The sequence below is a fragment of the Dreissena polymorpha genome, chromosome 3 (assembly GCF_020536995.1).
Source record: "Dreissena polymorpha isolate Duluth1 chromosome 3, UMN_Dpol_1.0, whole genome shotgun sequence".
NCBI lineage: Eukaryota > Metazoa > Mollusca > Bivalvia > Myida > Dreissenidae > Dreissena > Dreissena polymorpha.
In genome coordinates this window covers 10,217,228-10,236,564 of record NC_068357.1, presented here as the reverse complement: position 1 = coordinate 10,236,564, position 19,337 = coordinate 10,217,228, and the positions used below count along the sequence as shown (strand labels likewise).

The 19,337-nt window shown below is 35.5% G+C and overlaps 1 long non-coding RNA gene across 4 annotated transcripts; it reads right to left on the bottom strand.

The window, feature by feature from the left end:
* Nucleotides 1-1,968: 1,968 nt before the first annotated feature.
* On the bottom strand, nt 1,969-16,422 carry LOC127872967 (uncharacterized). Of its 4 annotated transcripts, XR_008045864.1 has the most exons (9): nt 16,166-16,422; nt 13,984-14,824; nt 13,692-13,747; nt 11,812-11,834; nt 10,347-10,434; nt 9,843-9,921; nt 9,236-9,411; nt 8,885-9,003; nt 1,969-8,526 (listed from the first exon to the last, which is right to left on the bottom strand). It is a non-coding gene; the product is annotated as an uncharacterized LOC127872967 (long non-coding RNA). The 4 variants fall into 4 exon arrangements; XR_008045866.1 differs by lacking the exon at nt 10,347-10,434 and having other exon boundaries at nt 16,166-16,420; XR_008045867.1 differs by lacking the exons at nt 13,692-13,747; nt 13,984-14,824; nt 16,166-16,422 and adding an exon at nt 12,657-12,879.
* Nucleotides 16,423-19,337: the final 2,915 nt, after the last annotated feature.

Below are 19,337 nucleotides of genomic sequence, written 5' to 3'. Positions count from 1 at the left end.
GTGACCGGACCGGTCTCCGTTGACCGGTGTTTCTGACTGGTCAATGTTGACCGGTGACCGGTGGGTCTGACCGGTGACCGGACCGGTCCCCGGACCGGTCAATGTTGACCGGTGACCGGTGGGTCTGACCGGTGACCGGACCGCTCTTTGTAGACCGTTGACCGGTGGGTATGACCGGTGACCGGTGGGTATGACCGGTGACCGGACCGGTCTCCGTTGACCGGTGTTTCTGACCGGTCAATGTTGACCGGTGACCTGTGGGTCTGACCGGTGACCGGACCGGTCAATGTTGACCGGTGACCGGTGGGTCTGACCGGTGACCGGACCGCGGTAACCGACAGGTCCGGACCGGTCCCCGGTGACCGTTCCGGTACCCGGTGACGTACCGGTCATGAAATGACCACCGTAATCACCGGATAATGACTGTGTCCCGGACCGGTCCCCGGTCCGGTACCCGGTGACGTACCGGCCATGAAATGACTAGCGTAATCACCGAATAATGACCGTATGGCAGTTGCCAATAGGTCTGGCATTGGCCGGTGTCCTTGACCAAGGCCATCAGGCAAAGACCGGCTGACGGTTGTCGCCATAAGGTCTAATGTTGATCGACTTATAAAAGTATGATCGCCATCCTGCCTGTTCCCGGTGACTGATGTCTGCAATGTGTCATCTGTGGTCTTCAAAGTCACCGGGTATTAATCCACTCTTGTATCTGCGACCATCATGTGGTCGATTATATGAAAGACAAGAGCAAAACATATTCAACAATAAAAATGGTTACAGACCAGATTATCATACGGTACATACAATCATTATTTGCCCAAATTGAAAATACTTAATATTCTCTTATTATTATTGTAAAAGAGAAAGTCAATAGTACCTATAACCTATAATACGACAACAGAAGATCGTAAATTAAACAAAGTTTAATTCAAAACAGATTGTCATATGGAAAGTAAAATCATTATTGCACACAATGACAAACGATAAACAATCTGTCATTGTGTAGAAGAACACTTATGCACGATCATGACCAATGCCATCATGACTGATGCTGCAATTGATCATCTGACGTCTGCTGTAAAGTCACCGGAAATTTCTCATCTGATGAAGATTCATCTTAACGTTTTCTGCAAGAAACGTTCTGCGACGGATTGCTTTCTGCCACGTCGCATCGTCTTACGCACTACAAACAGAACATTTATGTTCAAAGGAACAATTAGTGCATAACAAACAAGTCTTGTGGGAATCCCACGAAACCTTAATATGCCCACACAAACCTCTAGTTTGTAAACTCATTCTTATTCTGAAAGTAAAAAAAGAAGAAGAGAATACGCGTTAGAAAACAATGTAAAAAGAACAAAATTACTGAAATAATCAGTTAAACAAAGTATTCACAATGTACAAAATTGTCAATAACTTGTTGACAAAAATCACGAAATCCTCGTGCTCAAATCATAAACACATGGAAAAACCCGGAAAAAAGTACAAGAAAAGATTTCTGAATGAAGCAGAAACGATAAATTATACAATTCATCAATTTCAAACCCAATTCCACCACGCAGAATTGAGCTAAAAGTCCAAATTTAAAGCCGATAAAAAATGGCGATTTGCACGGTGTGTTGTCCAGAAAAGTAATACGAGTTACGGTTCTTGATTTTCGGTTAGGTTACATTGTACTTTGTTTAACCTGAGTCTGTTTTCAGTAGGAGAGGTGGCCGAATTCCGGCACTTAAAGATTTTTGGAGAAACCCACCTGGGGAGGTATAGCTAGGGATAGCAGGTATGTATTTATGACATTAAAACACCAGTCACTCGTGTCAACCTGTACACTTGAAGGAAAGTTGTAATTTGTATTGATATGGCTCCTTTGAGGTAAGAATTATAACACATTGTATGCATAATAGTTATATTGATCAAAAAGTGAAACAACACGATACAACCATACATCACATTACAAAAACTGTATACAAATACGAATATTTATTTGCAGTCAGACCACAGGGCCATAATACATACAGTTTATTTTCATAATTATATAAAATAACCTGAATTGTTAAAGAATACAAAGTCATATGATGAAACACACGCATACACTTTCGTAGAACAAATACTGCTATACATTATAATACCACCAAAACATGGACTTACTAATAATTAAATACCTATAACATGTACATGTAAGCATGCAAAATAGTAACATACTTATAAAGTAACCTAAGAATCAGTATTTTATATCAGATATAAATAAACAATGCAATACAACCATGCAGTATTAAAATGAAAGCTAATTTGCATGATAATTACGTAGTTGTTTTATTATATTAGCATGCACATACACAAATTTTGCAATTAAAAAATATGTGCTTGTCATTTTCATCTACCATTAACATATTGAACAAACGAAACAGTTTTCATTTCATTCAACCACTGCGGAATAAACAAATCATATCTGTATTATACAATGGGCACTGCATAAACACAGGGTACTCATCTTCTACAATATAAACATGTCGCATAAGACAAAATTTACAGTATCTATGATCACGTATATAACATACAACAAGAATATCAGTGAAACTGATAGATGCTCCCCGATGATGCGCTATGTCAATCTATGTGTCAAAAACCACCTAAAAATCTATTATTAGCCTCGAGGACATTGACCCCAGTGACCTCAAACCTCATCAAAAGGTAGAGGTCCATGCAAGGTACCTACATACCAAATATGAAAGAGATCGGTGAAGTTTTGAAGGTGCTTTGAGAAACTGTAACAAAAGTGTGATGGAAAAATCTATTATTAGCCTTGGTGACCTTGACCCCAGTAACCTCAAACGCCATCAAAAGGTACAGGTCCATGCAAGGTACGTACATGCCAAATATGAAAGATATCGGTTAAGAATTGAAGGTGCTATGAGAAACTGTGACAAAAGTGTGACGGAAAAATCTATTATTAGCCTTGGTGACCTCGACCCCAGTGACCTCATCAAAAGGTAAAGGTCCATGCAAGGTACCTACATGCCAAATATGAAAGAGATCGGTAAAGAATTGAAGGTGCCATGAGAAACTAGTAAAGAAGGACAACTGGCAACTATATGCTCCGCCGAAATTTTATTTCGGTGAGCATAACAATAAGGAAAAATATGAAAAACAACGAATTTCAAGAATAAATGCTACGACAGAATCACGAACACTGATAATAAAATGGCTTTTGTAAGGTGCATGAAGACAGCGAAATGAATACTGCAAATCATACAAGTCACAGAACATATAATTGACAATTTTTCATTTATGATTCAGCTATAAAGGTGCCATTATGTCACTATATCGCTCATCTGACTGTTGTTTTTGTCTATGAACTTGAACTCTCCTGGCCATTTAAGAGAAGTGTTCACTATTAGCAAATAAGGACAAATTTGCCTGTGAGTTGGGTATAGCATATTTTGAAATTCACGGTGGAGGTCAACCAGACGATGTTTTATGCCAAATTTATAAGCTTTCCTTTTGGTTGCCATCGCAACCAGATTTATGCATGGAATGCATTTCATTTAACAACTTTGAAAGAGGTTCATGCAAGAAAACTCGTGCCATGTTTCATTTAGATTGGCACAGAGGTTAGATGTTGTTTAAGTAAAAAATGTTGACCCATGACGGACCAAGACCATTTACAATAGCTCACCATGAGCACTTTATGTTCAGTTGAGATATAATACAAAACAATTATTGCATAATAATACATATTATGTGTTTACTCGCTCAGTCTTTAATAGAAAAAAGCATCAAAAGATGCAATAGTAAGTATTCAAAGTTCAGATGAACTTAAAAATATAGATCATTTTAGTATCACATTAAACTAACCCAGCTTAAGCAAATCTTTGTTTCATATGAAAACATTTTCTTCTTATTCCATTCATTTAAAAAGAATTGTAGGTAAAAGCAACAGTGTGACTGTGACATCTGACGGGCCGACCTTTTAATGCACTGTATAATGCTGTTGAATTGTTCACATATTTCAGAATTTACAGATTCAAAGCCTTGAAGTCTGCTAGCTGTAAAAGCACTAGAACATTTGTGGGAGTAGCCATGGAAAATGTCATGAAAAAACGTACATTTTTATAGTATCCACTTTATCTGTTTAGGCAATATTCTTGTAAATTACATGCAAAGTCATAAAACACGTCTTGTGGAGGGGTTTCTAAGTAGCTATAGAGTGATAATGCGGGATCGTTTCTTCCTTCTGCCCCAGTCATTTGAAAACCATACCAATGGCCATGGTCTGCAAAGAACCAAAGAAATAATGTTGATGTTCCTCGAGCAGAAGTTTGAACTTTAGAATAAAGCTTTTGACATTTTTCAAATTCTAAAGTCGTATCGTCATGGTCTATATTTCTTTTAACACAGCTGTCATTGTCAATGTAAAACTTTCTTACACTTCTTAACTTTAACCCAGATTCATTAAAATAATAGGCCCTTCCAAACTTTTCAGGATTGTATGTGCCCACTTGAGGTACAGGTGGTTCTGGTTCAGTAACTTGCAATGACATTGATTCATTAATTAGATATTGCAAAAATAATCTAATGTCATCTGACAATATTTCATTGTTGCTTATTAAAGACTCGCAAATTAAATCTCTTAGTTCAGGTGCAAACGAACGAGTTTCAATAATACTATCATTTCGATCATTTTCAATATTAGGGCTATTTAATAATTGTTTAATTTTGTAACAATATGCAGGGGGTACAAGGCTTGTAATGTACGCTGTTGTGGCTAGCTTTTTAACACATTTGAATATGCAACTTGTTCATTATCACTCATTTGATAAAATCTTTCGAAGGAACCCAAAACTTCAGAGGGCAGTGCTTGTTTTAACAACTTGATACGGTCCAATAATTCCTTCTCTGGAATAATTTCATTCTCTTTAATTTCATTCAGTTCTTTCCGAGCAATGTAATCTAAAGTAGTTCGAAGCTTAATCATTTCTTGTTTGCCTATTCCATTCAAATTTTTCAAAAAACATCTATCCATTCTACGATGCAGCGTATTATTAATGCCCAAAGCCTGGTTTGTTTCTGTAATTTCCTAATAATTTGAATTCCGAAATCCAACTCCTACTTTTGTACCATCACAGCACAATCTCTTAAGACCATAACCACATACATCACAGGGTATACGGAAATCTATTTTCATGTTTGAAGCCTAACTGAATCAAAAATGTAAATAAAAAATGTTTGATCCATAAACTTAGCCTTATTGTGGCGAGTTTTATACATCTCATTTTTAAACTGGCAGTAAGAGGAAAAAGTGTAAGTAGAATTCATAACCATAGATACAAACTCCCACCCTATTTCATCTCCTGCTGCTGTATCCCTACTTAATACATGTATACAAACTTATTCCCTTTCATCTTAAAGTATTCTGCATGGCTTACTAATTGAATTATAGCATTCACGTATATGAATGTCACATTTTACAGGTGCAAAATTTGTGTAAATAGTTAATGTCCTTTGTCTTTCGTGTATGGTCAGTCCATTTTCACTGTAATTATTGTCATCTTCTCGCTTGAGCCAACCGCTTCCACAGGGACAGGTATTGTCTGGAATATCTGGAAATAATACAGGTCCTTTTAGGCAACCATCTGAACATCGAACACGGTTAGAATCATTCCATTGATCACGTTTTATGATATTTTCCCTTAACTCATTGTTGTCTTTAAGTCTTGGAGAATGTTTACTTCTACACTTAAAATTTCAAAGTCCAGATTCCTCATTGAAGTTATTGTATGCAGCAGTACTTAATGTAACCGAAACAGGCATTTCATCATCAATATTGTCATCAAATAACTGCTGTTCTTCATCACCATTGTATCAATATTTGTATGAATTAAAGCGTCCCACATGTGGGTATATGATTTAAATAAGTTTAAGTGCCTACAAACCTTCGAATTAAGTAAAGTACTTATATTTCTCTTATTACTCTTTTGAGAACGGCATCTACCAGCAGTGCATGACACAGTGCATTTACCAAGCCTTTTGTTCATGCTTAAATGAACAAAAGCTGGATACTCGTCACCTTCTATAAGAACAGAAAATTTTCAAATTTCTGGTTTTCTAGATATTTCAACTATTTTCTGATTATTAAAACACAAAGCCTTTTGAACAAAGTGTTGGATTCTTGACAATGATTCTGGAAACTGCACATGATCCGGTGCTAAACAAGGTAAAACATGCAATTTAACAAACTAACAATGCATCCAAGTTACACAGTTATCTCCTGAAGATATAAAACTAGAAATTCTTCGTTCCTAATATTAAATTCCTTCACATTAAGCAGAGTTTTGTATATTTTACATGTGCAGTCAAGATAGTCACCAGTTTCTTGACAAAACCTAGTAGTGAAAATAAAATCATTTTCTTTAAATAAACCATCCATTTCGCAGTAATCATTAAGGCAACAAACTACATTGCCACTGTCATCATGCATTTGTATACCTAAAGTGCCATGATCTAGAAGGGAACAACTGTTGTTTTTAAATATTGACAGGTTTCCGAAATGCTCAGAAATATTCGTTTCAGTGTCTTTATTAAAAATGCCAACTTCTTTCTCTAATTCTGATCTACAAATATTTATTTGCTTTAAAGGGGCCTTTTCACAGATTTTGGCATTTTTTAACTTATTCATTAAATGCTTTATATTGATAAATGTAAACATTGGATCGTAAAAGCTCCAGTAAAAAATCAAGAATAAAATTTAAAAAAGGAAAAGAACATTGCCCGGAGCAGGTTTCGAACCAGTGACCCCTGGAGTCCTGAAGTAAAAACGCTTTAGCCTACTGAGCTATTCCGCCGAGTACACATACTTGACGTATTTTATACCTTATAAGCAATCTTCGTAGTTTCACAAAATTTAACGACAAAAACAGAACTCTCCAAATTATTCAATCGTTTCGCGTTGCAACACTTTATAATTTTTAGGTTTTAAAATCGTCAAAAGATGCATATAATGGCTATATTAGACCATAGTAAATGTTCAGTATTACTGTTTCCTCACAAATATCATAACTAAAACGAAAATTTGCGAATCTGAAACAACTTTTTTCAATTTTGTCAATTTACCAAAGCGTGAAAAGATCCCTTTAAATGCTTTATGGTCTTTCTTTTTTTCAAAACTGGTTCTGACGTTTCAACAGTGGTTTCATTGCATTCATTTAACTCTAGAAAATACTTCTTATAAAAGGAAATAAGTTAACATAATCCTTTTTCAAAAAGACCTGAATCGTTTTGTTTCTTAATGATGTACCCAAAGCAACGTTGCCTGATTCAACAAAATTAGATTCATAACGTGCTGATTTAACAAATAAATCTGGCTTTGCTTTGATGTTTCCAGACAAGCAATTCAAAACAAATGACTGCTGTAGGAGAGTACCATTCACAACTGCTGGTACTGTTATTATATCTTTTGAACAACGACTTTTGGTCACAAGTTGATTTATTTTAAAGTCATAAACTAGTTTCAGTAAACTTTTATGTAAATCCTGCGGTTTCATTAAAAAAAACATCTGGCCATGCTTGTCTACAGATGCTTTTGATTTAAATGGCGAAAAAAGTACTACGTAAGACAGTAGTTGAACACTATCACAATTGTCATTGTCATTCAGTTCATTTACATATCATGGCAAAATTTTATCAAAACAATGACTAAATATTTTATCTGGGCGATTCCTTTTTATTTTATGTTTATTTTCATCAATTTTCATTTGATTTATATCTTCCAATGTGATAACTTGATGCAACAAAACATTATCATCTGCAACATTTAAATGCTCCTTAAGGAAATATTAGTACTTCTGTTTCATGAATCCACTGTAAACTCCAGATTCAACATACCTTACATAATAAAATTCATTGTCTTCAATTTTATTTTTAAAAACTGAACATACAAAGGTTCCAGTTGTACAGTTGTTATATGCAGATAATCTTTTAGCTTCTTGTTCTAATTTAAAACAAAAGATTGCTTCTTTGATGTAGCAAAACCCTTTTCTCCTAAAGTTTGTAATACAAGATTTTGCAATTTTAAAGCGTTTGAACAGTTTGTTAAATGTTCAATCAATATATCTGATCACAATTTATTGTCAACATTAAATTGAACATTCTCATTTGATTTTCTTCTTTTCCGCATTCCTTTGTTTAAAGTTGTCCCTGATAAGTATGTATTGCACAACTCTGGTCTAGATGTAGAGACAAACACATTATTTTCATTATAACTAGCTACAGTATATATATATCTTTAGGAGTAGGACTATAGTCAGTAGCAGTATTAAACTGTACAGTTGGACACTTTCCCTCATCATTTTCCCAGTTTTCACCTGAATATTTTCTTTTAGGTAAGAAGTTATTTTTATTTTTTTTATAATCAGACGGAAGACTTATACTTAGCGATTCCATGTATTTGGAGTGTTCCTCTATTGTGTAATAACCCGTTGGAATGGAGAAATCTTCATCAAATAAGAGCAGCATCAGTTTGGAACTCTGAAATTAATAATTCAATAATGACAAATAATTTTGTCATTTTCACATAAGGCATATAAGTGATTTTCATGTACGATCTTTAAAAGTATACAACTGAATCCTCTTATCTTGAAATGAGCGGGATCGCCAGACCAACTTCAACATTGCGACATATTTGAAACCAATTGAGAAGCAATTTCAGTCCCATATCTTGATTTGTTCATAAAGTATCAGCAGTTTGTTCTAATCGGACAAAAGTGTTGACACTTAGAGATAAACAAATAATTGAACATTTGTAATAATGGTAGGAAATGTAAAACACATTGACTTGTTAGATATTAAATGAAATTTCGAGATAAATGAAAATGCTTTATATTACATGAACAAGACAATTTACAAGATGAAGCGGACACATATTCAGATCTGTTGTCTGTTCATTGATCTTGCCATCAGGTAGCGTGTTTCCCATTCATCGATTGTTTTGAATATCTCGCTGTTCTGTGGACACAAATATGATAGCAGTGCAACCAAAAGTACTAAAACGGCATGCCTTAAAGAAATATCTCTTTGGAATGAATATGTTTTACATAAAAATGCATTTAAAAATGTACAAGCGACAACTTTACAACACATTGCCAATTCTTTTCTCGTAACAGTTAAAAAAACACCAATTAACAATGATTAACACATCTGTACAGTTTATACAGAAAATATACAAATGATTACCTACATCATACACATGTCTCTAAAGATGCAGCTCAAATCTTCTTACAACTGAAAAACATTCATGACAGTCTTCCCAGGCCTATCAACTTTCCACGATGAATGCTTCCTTATAAAATGTTCGAGCAGGGCATCTTCAGATGAACAGCACACCCTGCAGTTTGGGCAATTGTAGAAAGGAAACTAAAAAAAAACACTCAGCCTGAGGATTCTAAAATTGCATCTAAGTAATATTTGTGAAAAACTCATGAAAATTGAAACAAAACAAAAACCTGTACCACAATTGGTTCATACTTTAGAAAATCTTTACATTATAATGAATTCAATACAGGCCCAGTACTGGTCCTGAAAAGCTTGCACATGGAAGACTAACATACACCAAAACCCCGCTGAACAGGTTATTGGTGATAATCAATTATACCTGAATTCTAAGAATACCAGCTATTGAGACTAATTTTATAAGGTCCTTTTTGTCGTCTTTAAAGCTTGGTTTTACTGTATTTGTAGAACATCTCAATGACCATACATGAAAGGATGAATGTGTGTTTTAAAGGATCTTCTTGAACAAGATTTGTTTATCTGACAATAAAGAATACTTTCTGTCATTGATTTACCTGTTTGTTCTTCTTTTTTTGCCATGGTAGGGTTCTCCCTTTTAACCTTACCAGTCTTGACTTCCATCTTCTTGCGTTTCTGAAAAGTTATTATGCTATCGGTCCATATTACCAGTACAAATGCTACAAATTACTACCGGTTATATAATTTGAAAAGCGCATACCTTTGGAGATGATTTGAAATAATGTGAATACATCCCTGTCATTAAATTCATCCTTTTTAATGAAAACATAAAATGTGTTTATAGCATTGTGCCACGCTATCAGATCAATTGGGATGCTACAAATATAGTGTCATATAAACAAGGCAATCATGGTCTTTCATGCTTGAACCAATTACTTTATTATGATACATAAAAATAGGACACAGATGAAACCAACAAACATTCTGCTGATTGATATTAAAATCAAAGTAATGAAAATACCTATGAAAGAAATATTTATGTAACCTGTCAAGATGGAAAGTGTTAAAAAGTATGGAGCATATTGTCATATAATTAATACCAAGCATAAGCCATTCAACTCGTATGCAGGCAAGAAAACAGCCACATCTTCAGTAATGTCAAGGTAAACAAATCCACTGCAGCATGACCTTTAATGCATGACGAAAAAAACAGGATCATTAATGCAGTGTCTGTGAATGCACAATCATGTAAAATTAATATTCATTTAGGCTTAAAATTGCCATCCAGTCAAAAAGGGAAACTATGTCTGAAATATATTTTTGTTATCCCGGACAATTGGACAACCACTAATTACAATGACCGTCAATATAAAACCAACAAAACGATTAAACCTATTTGACATGAAACTAAGAAGAGAGTTACTGCAGTAATAGCATTCATGCAGCAAGTTTTAATATAAAACAAGAGCAGCGCATAACGGGTGCCACGCTCGGCTGCGAAAGCTTGTCAGATTTTTTTAAAGGTCACAGTGACCTTGACCTTTGACCTAGTGACCCAAAATGGGTGTGGTGTGTAGAACTCATCAAGGTGCATCTACATATGAAGTTTCAAAGTTGAAGGTGGAAGCACTTTGATTTTAAGGCCAATGATAAGGTTTTAGCAAGACACCAGCGGACGACGAGCAGGCTATGACAAAACCTCGCGTTTTCTCCGAAAACAGCCTCGCTAATGACTATTGTTCGTAAGTGTGTCTAAAAATAAAGCAACAATGAGTGCCTTGTGTTGGCATATGTTTATGTTACATGTAATTCCATTAAGAAGGTGATTTTTATGTAACTTGTAAAGAATGCATTACATTTATGTATATATAGGTAAACAACAACTGTCACCAAAGGATGACTTATGCCCCCTATAAACGCTTGATAGAAGTTATGAGCTTTTTTCGAAACCTAAACGCAGATTTCGAACCTAAACGCAGACCCTTAGTTCAAGGTCAAGGTCACAGGGGTCAAAATGTGTGTGCGCATGGAAAGTCTTTGTCCATATACACATGCATGCCAAATATGAAATTGCTATCTGAAGCGACATAGAAGTTATGAGCATATTTATTTACTGTGCTTTCCCTAGCGGTATTTTATGGCTATAGTTCACACAGATTTCACTACCAGTAACATGATGATGAATAAAAACAAGAGCACCGCATAGCAGGTTCCAACGCTCCGCTGCGGATGCAGTTTCTTTTTTTAGAGTTCACAGTGACCTTGACCTTTGACCTAGTGACCCAAAAAAGGGTGTGGCATGTATAACTCATCAAGGTGCAGCTACATATGAAGTTTCAAAGTTATTGGTGAAAGCACATTAAACATTGTGGCATTTCTTTTCCAATTGAAACAATTTACACATGCATGTACATTCAAACAAAAATTTCAACAATAACAAATGCACCAATTAAGCTTTATATACCTTGTGTGGCATTTCTTTGCAAACTGAAACAATTTACACATGCATGTACATGCAAACAAAAATGTCAACAATAACAAATGCACCAATCAATCTTTACATACCTTGTGTGGCATTTCTTCCCCAACTGAAACAATTAACACATGCATGTACAGGCATGGCATAAGTGCAAAACCTCATCCAACAAAGTTGACAATTTTTAAAAATAACAACAATTATATAATAATATTCAGAAGACAACAGAATGAAAATATGTCCTCAAAATAATAACACTTATATAGTCTTTTACTTATATTTTACTTTCAAAATAGGTTTGGTAATGGGGATTTTTTTCAACAATAAAAACCTAGTTTTAAGAACCAGTAGGACATTTCCACAATGAAACAGTGAAGGTTATCTGAAATTAACGGTATTCTTTGCCTTCTTTCCATATCTTTGGACATTTCTGGTTGCAGACCTCTTAGCTCTGGCTGTGACAACATGAGAATGAATTGTGTGTGAAAATATGGAAAACAAAATAATATAAACTAACTAGTTTATCTTTTATACAATTACAGAATGTTATGTTCTGATATGACTGTATGGTTATGACATCGACTCTGTGGTCTGGCTTTCACACCAAGACATCTGTTGAACTTTTCATGTTTACCACTTAATGACAAACAATGCCTTAGATGATTAAATGAATTGTTCTAGAAGTATAGGACCTGCAGTCCAACTATTGCCTTACAGCTACCAATCATGAAGGGCATTATGGTGCTGATCAGGGGCAAAAAGGCGAGGCTAAAAAGAGACATGACAGGGTGCCCAGCTTAACGGCTCTAGACATAACATTAATTTAAAGGCTGTAACAAGCCATATGAGCAATCAATACTGGATCGCAATCACTTTATAAATGCCCATTAAGAATGATGGAATATCTGTACGATTAAATGCATAGAAAAGTTACCGTTAGTTTATGTGTCTGAGGCCGGGTTTCCATGCATCCGTGTCCGCACTCCGGGTCCGCGTTCCGTGTCCGCGTTCCGTATACGGACACGGAGTATCGTTTCCATGCATCCGCTTATTATTTAAGCCTTTCCGTGTAAAAAGCTCATTCCAAACGTGGTGGTTCTTGGATTAGGATGTCGTTATTAGAAGAGCACACATTTTTTATGATGATTGCTGCGGCAGCAATGCAAGATAGTAGACGGGGGTGCCATCATAAGAAACCGTCAAAATTACGGTACATACTACCATCTAATTACAGAATAAGAGCTGAACGATGAGGAGTTCAGGACCTTGGTAAGTTATTAATAATTATTAACAAAATATTTTAATACTGTTATAACCCAAGGTATACAAAAATCCTAATTATCTCCTTGTTTCCTACCGCTATCAGCTAATTTCTCCAACACCACAGTACAGAAAGCCGAAACTAGCTGATAAGCCACTCTGGACAGGCTGAATTAATGACAATAAGCATAGTTATATTGATAAACATTGCTGATTATTCGTATTACAGACTTTAAAACTTGTATGTGAACCCGCATAGACAAAAAAGAACATAAATAGCGACTTCTTATAGCGTTATATCTTGTTTGAAATATATACTGTGTCTTTTAAAAGCGATTATAGAGTGTACAATATGCAGACGATATATATACGATTTGTTTGATTCAATGTCTTTCTCTTTGTATTCTTTCATACGTTGGTTGTATATTTCAGAGTGATCCCTTATTAAATATATTATTTTTTCACTAATATTTATGCTTGAAAGTCGACAATTCATGTTCACTTCCGTCCGTGTACTGAGTCCGCGTCCGTGGAAAATCGCTCACCGAGCGATTTTTCACGGACGCAATTCGCGGACGAAAAATGCGGACGCGGAACGCGGTTACATGGAATCGCTCCAACAGATTTCAACCAGTTCGTTTTTTCGCGGACACGGATACACGGACACGGAACGCGGACATATGGAAACCCGGCCTGAGGCTTAATGTACCTGGGAACTTGTACTTCACTTGCATCCACCTTGTCTTGAATCTCTGATTGAGCTCCCTACAATTTATTCAACCATAATACAGGTATTATACTTTTTTTAAACGGCTAATTTTATTCAAAAATATAAAAAATACAGCAAAATCAAATTGTTTTGAATATTTGAATGTGGAAGCGCTTTGATTTTAGAGCCAATGTTAAGGTTTTAGCACGACGCGGAATTGCAGTTTTGTGCATAAATCACATTTGCTTATGGCTCATAAATATAGTCCACTTTGTTGTAGCACTAAGCTCACAGTCTGCACAATATCCGAAAAGAGTGCTATGGTGCTGTCATGCTCCTGAACCGGTACTTCCGTGGCTGAGAGAGCTTGCCATTCTGTAGGATCTTGAACAGCAGCCTCCACACACAGCTGGTTTGGCAGGTCGTCCTGTATCGATGCTAAACACCTCCTAGCCCCTTGAGCACTCAGATGTAGTCCATCATAGGACAAGTACAGGGACTTCTTAAAATTAAATTTTGATTATAGATAATTACCGTACAATTTTTTTTAAACATAACTAAGATATTAAAGCAGCAAATTCAATGAACTGGTTTCCCTCGACGAATGAAAAAATACTTTAGTTTCAATCAATTAAAATGGACAACTCTGAACTGACCAAAATGATCATCCTGACGAAACTTATGCAAGAACTACTAAAATGATTATACATGTTTATTTTTTAATTTCATTAACTTCCATATTACAGCGCCGACAGATATCTTTAATTATGGGGCTTTACGTCTAGAGCTGAAACCAACAAAACGTGCAAGTGTACCACCACAAAGTAATACATCTATTTTAAAATTCATGATATTTCATGTAAAAGTTATTTAGAAACCAGTTATTGCAACAAAACTGCTCAATGAGTCAATTTAATTTTCACCAATTAAGGGGGCATATCTCTTGAGCAAAGAAGGATGTCTGAACAGAATTAGGGATTGGTCCACCGCAGTTATTTCACTCTAGATCTTTCCCTATACATGTTTAGTTGCTCCATAGTCCATGTATCTCACAGAAGGCACATGGTGACTCAGTTCCCACAGCATGCTGTTTGCGCTCCTTATCCACTGGCAGCAGTTCCTCAACTGTGCACCTGAGAGTGGCCATCGGGGAAACATTCTCACATCAAAATCACATGGAAGAATCTCGCAAAGCACCACGTTAATTTCATTGCACACACTTTATACTACATCAAGGATCTGTGTCACACAACTACAAATTACAAGCAAATTCATTTAATTGACATACCCGGCCAATATGCTTCTGGACACAAAAGTGTTCTATTTGACACTAAAGAAGCATTTTTTAAGATACAACGGCCCATAACTATGCTATTAACAGATGGTGTACAATGCCATTTGGCGTGCATCATCCTCTTAACCATATAAATACTCATACCCATGTTCAATGAAATCCGCCAAAGCACTTCCAAGATATGGCTCCGGACACAAAAGTGCTGGACGGACAGATGGAAAGACGGACGGACAGAAAACCCCAAAACAATATTTCTCCGCCTATGGCGAGGGATAATAAGGTAATGGTATAAGTTGCTCATTGTATTATCTTTCCATCACAAACAATTATTAACAAGAGATGTATTCGTCTGAAACACAATGCCCCCTATTGTGCCGCTTTGAATATTTTTTTTGATATTTGATCTTGAAGGATGACCTTGATCTTGAACTTCCACCACTCAAAATGTGCAGCTTCATGAGATACGCATGCATGCCAAATATCAAGTTGCTATCTTCAATATTGAAAACGTTATGGCCAATGTTAAAGTTTTCGAACGGACAGACGCCATATATTTGACATTTGACCTTGAAGGATGACCTTGACCTTTCACAAAATATTCAGCTCCATGAGGAACACACGCATGCCAAATATCAAGTTTCTATCTTCAATAATGCAAAAGTAATGACCAAGGTTAAAGGTTTTTTTTTCCGACGGACGGACGGAAAGACTGACATACACACATACTGACTGACGGACAGTTCAACTTCTATATGCCACATATTGCGGGCATAAAAAGTTACAAACAACTACAAAAAAAAATTGAGAAACTAACTTATTTTATTTCATTAAAATGCCAATCCAAAAAAATCTAATAAGAAAATGATATTAAGTTGATCAAGCTCATTTTTATTCATGCTGCTAAGCTGTTTAGTGGCGATTCCAGGGTTTCTAGTTAGAGGGTTGGTGTGGACATTCAATAATACAGGCCATTGTAAAAGCATAATGGTGTGGTGGATGTGGTGTCCGCCTAGTGATAGGGAGTTAGGAGGTTCTCATTATCTTCTCCATAAACACCAAGTTCTGGTTCTTCCCAGGAACAGACTCGAGTGTCTCAATAAGCATAGTGCGATCGATGAAATAAAGCTAAGGTAGATAGGTTAAATAAAAATAAAAACTGAATAATTACTGTTCAACATACCGGTAAAAATCGCTATCCTTGCAGCAAACATCGTTGGAGCTAAGATGCAGGTACAGTATGTCGTTACAACCTGACGTCAGCTCTTGATGCAGCAGCTTTCTAAAGCCCTTCCGGTCAGACACATACTTTGCACCTGCATAGTAAAATAAGATCTTCAATTTGGAATTGGTTTTCCTTTGCGATAATTTTTCTTGAGTTGGCATTTGTTATTGAATATTATGAAAAATAGTAATAATTGCTATGTTCGAGACAAGCAAGCTTAATCTTTGTTAATATGTATCTCATTTGTTCTATGTTGCGTCAAATTTTTGGATTTGCAATCTGTTTTCCCATTTTTGGTTACAGCAGAAAGGGTATTTTTTTGGATTCCATAATACATGTTTTATCAGTGTAATAAATTAATAATATACATGACGTGTACATATAAATACCATGAAACTGTTGGGGTTAAATATCATTTTGGGTATTAAAGCAGTATTCAGTGGAGTTTTAAGCATTTCTTTAAAAACAAGAGATGTGTTTGTCGGAAACACAATGCCCCCTATTGCGCCGCTTTGAAGCCATCTACATTGTAGATCTACATCTACATACATCTGTATTTAAACTTTGACCTTGAAGGATGACCTTGACCTTTCACCACTCAAAAATGTGCAGCTCCATGAGATACCCATGCATTTTAAATATCTAGTTGCTATCTTCAATATTGCAAATTTTGACCTTTGACCTTGAAGGATGACCTTGACCTTTCATCACTCAAAATGTGCAGCTCCATGAGATACACATGCATGCCAAATATCAAGTTGCTATCTTCAATATTTAAAAAAGTTATGGCTAATGTTAAAGTTTTAAGACGGACGGAATATTTGACATTTGACCTTGAAGAATGACCTTGATTTCCCCTTTCATCACTCAAAATGTGCAGCTCCATGAGATGCACATGCATGCCAAATATCACGTTGCTATGTTAAATATTGAAAAAGTTATGACCATTAAAGTGTTCGGACGGACAAACTGACAGTTCAACTACTATATGCCACCCTACCGGGGGCATAACAACACATTATTTGGTACTCAAAGCTTCAAATATATATTAAAATTAGCAACCTTTTTCCAAAGGCAGCAACAAACACTGCAGTATAAGACATTAGCTAAAATAATTATGCCAACGCACAAATCATCAAAAGACTATGGCGGCAATTTATACTGGTATACGGTCAATACGGACCATGGACCATACGGCCCAGATTATCGGAAATACGGCCCAGATTATCGGACTATACGGCCCAGATTTGCGGCCCACATGTTTCTTTACGTAATGTACATTATTCTAAAACACGACAACACTACAATACTGTGCTACCATTGTACTATGAATGTGTTAAAAATAAATACATGCTAGTATGTGTTTCGCTTTTGAAAATAAATAACACGGGAAATGAAATAGTTATTTTTTCTCTCAGATTCATTTTAATGTTGTCATCAACTATTAATGTAAGCAGTACACATCACGCAAAAATTCACTTTAATCGACAGAATATATTTTAATAAAGTTGTAAATTAATACTCATTAAATTTAAAACATGCCGCGTGGTGAAAACAGTAATAAAAATGTATAACATAATTATTAAATTTAATTCATGCCGCGTGGTGGAAACGGCAATAAAAATTTATAACATAATTATTAAATTTAATACATGCCGCGTGGTGAAAACGGTAATAAAAATTTATAACATAATTATTAAATTTTATATATGCCGCGTGGTGAAAACGGCAAAAAAAAATAATAACATCACTATTTAATTTAATACATGCCGCGTGGTGAAAACGGAAATAAAAATTGATAACATAATTATTAAATGTAATACATGCCGCGTGGTGAAAACGGTAATAAAAATTTATAACATAATTAGTAAAATTTAATACATGTCGCGTGATGAAATATATTATAATTGCAATAGGGGTATGACACTCGAATAAGTGACTCGTACGTTTGTAAATTGGATACGCCCTATTTATGACACCTACTGATTGATCTTATCTATTACAGTTATTGATAATAGACCTTAATGGATTAACACTTCTGTAAGTACCAATTAAAGCTAAAGTGTAATAATCGTTATAATTGTATACAACAACGGCTTATGTTTGCACATCTGGTGCGCTATTTATAACATACATATTGATTGATGTTGATAATTACACTAATGCTAATAGAGTGAGCATGTCTTTAATTACTCATTAAAGGTAAAGTGTGACAATCGTTATTATTGAAGACAATATAAATATCAATTATGGACATGGTCGTACCATATTCGATGAAAAATGCCTGCGCCTCCGTGCTTATTTTGTTTAACGAAAATTTACTCCAACTCAAGAGCGGTCACTTGTGACAAGTGCCAACGTTGGCATCATATCCGATGTGGAAACACCGTGATATCGGAAGAGGTATATGACGAAGCAGTTCGTAATCAGGATGAACTGCGTTTCGTGTGTATGAGGTGTCGTCACTACGGCACCTCTGATGATGACATGGATGTACATGAAGTCGTCCACGTACCGCGGGTCCCGATGCACCGACAGACATTGAAGCAACTCAGGCTGCTCTGTTGTTGCACGGAGAGTCCGGAAGTTGAGATACTATGGACACAGTTAGAGCAGATCACTCAACGTCAATGTTTGACGTTAGTCGCCCAGAGCGTTCCATGGAGTCAGAAGCAGAAGAGACGTAAGTTGGCCGAATAAAAACTAATAACGTTAATAACACAACAATATTCCTATATTTTATATCATATTATAGCAATTGTTAAATATTAATAATTACATTCCTATAATAATATAAAAAAATACATCAAACAAATATTTGTTGTTCTATACAAATAATAATAACACTCCTATATGTTTTACTTCTTTTTATAACAATAATAACATTTATTCAGCTACTAAGCTTATACAAACTCGAACATTGTCAATGAATTTTTCAAATTATAGTATATATCGCATTTGTATTTGTTATTTGATTAAATTAATTGGATATTACTTATATTAATTAATGTAAAGAAATCAACAATGATTTCTTTCAGTGACCTCAACGATGAAACCGTCCACGATGTCGTACTAGATGGTACACCTACCTACACTGTGGTGGACGGTGGTTCCAAGAAAGGTTCGCGGA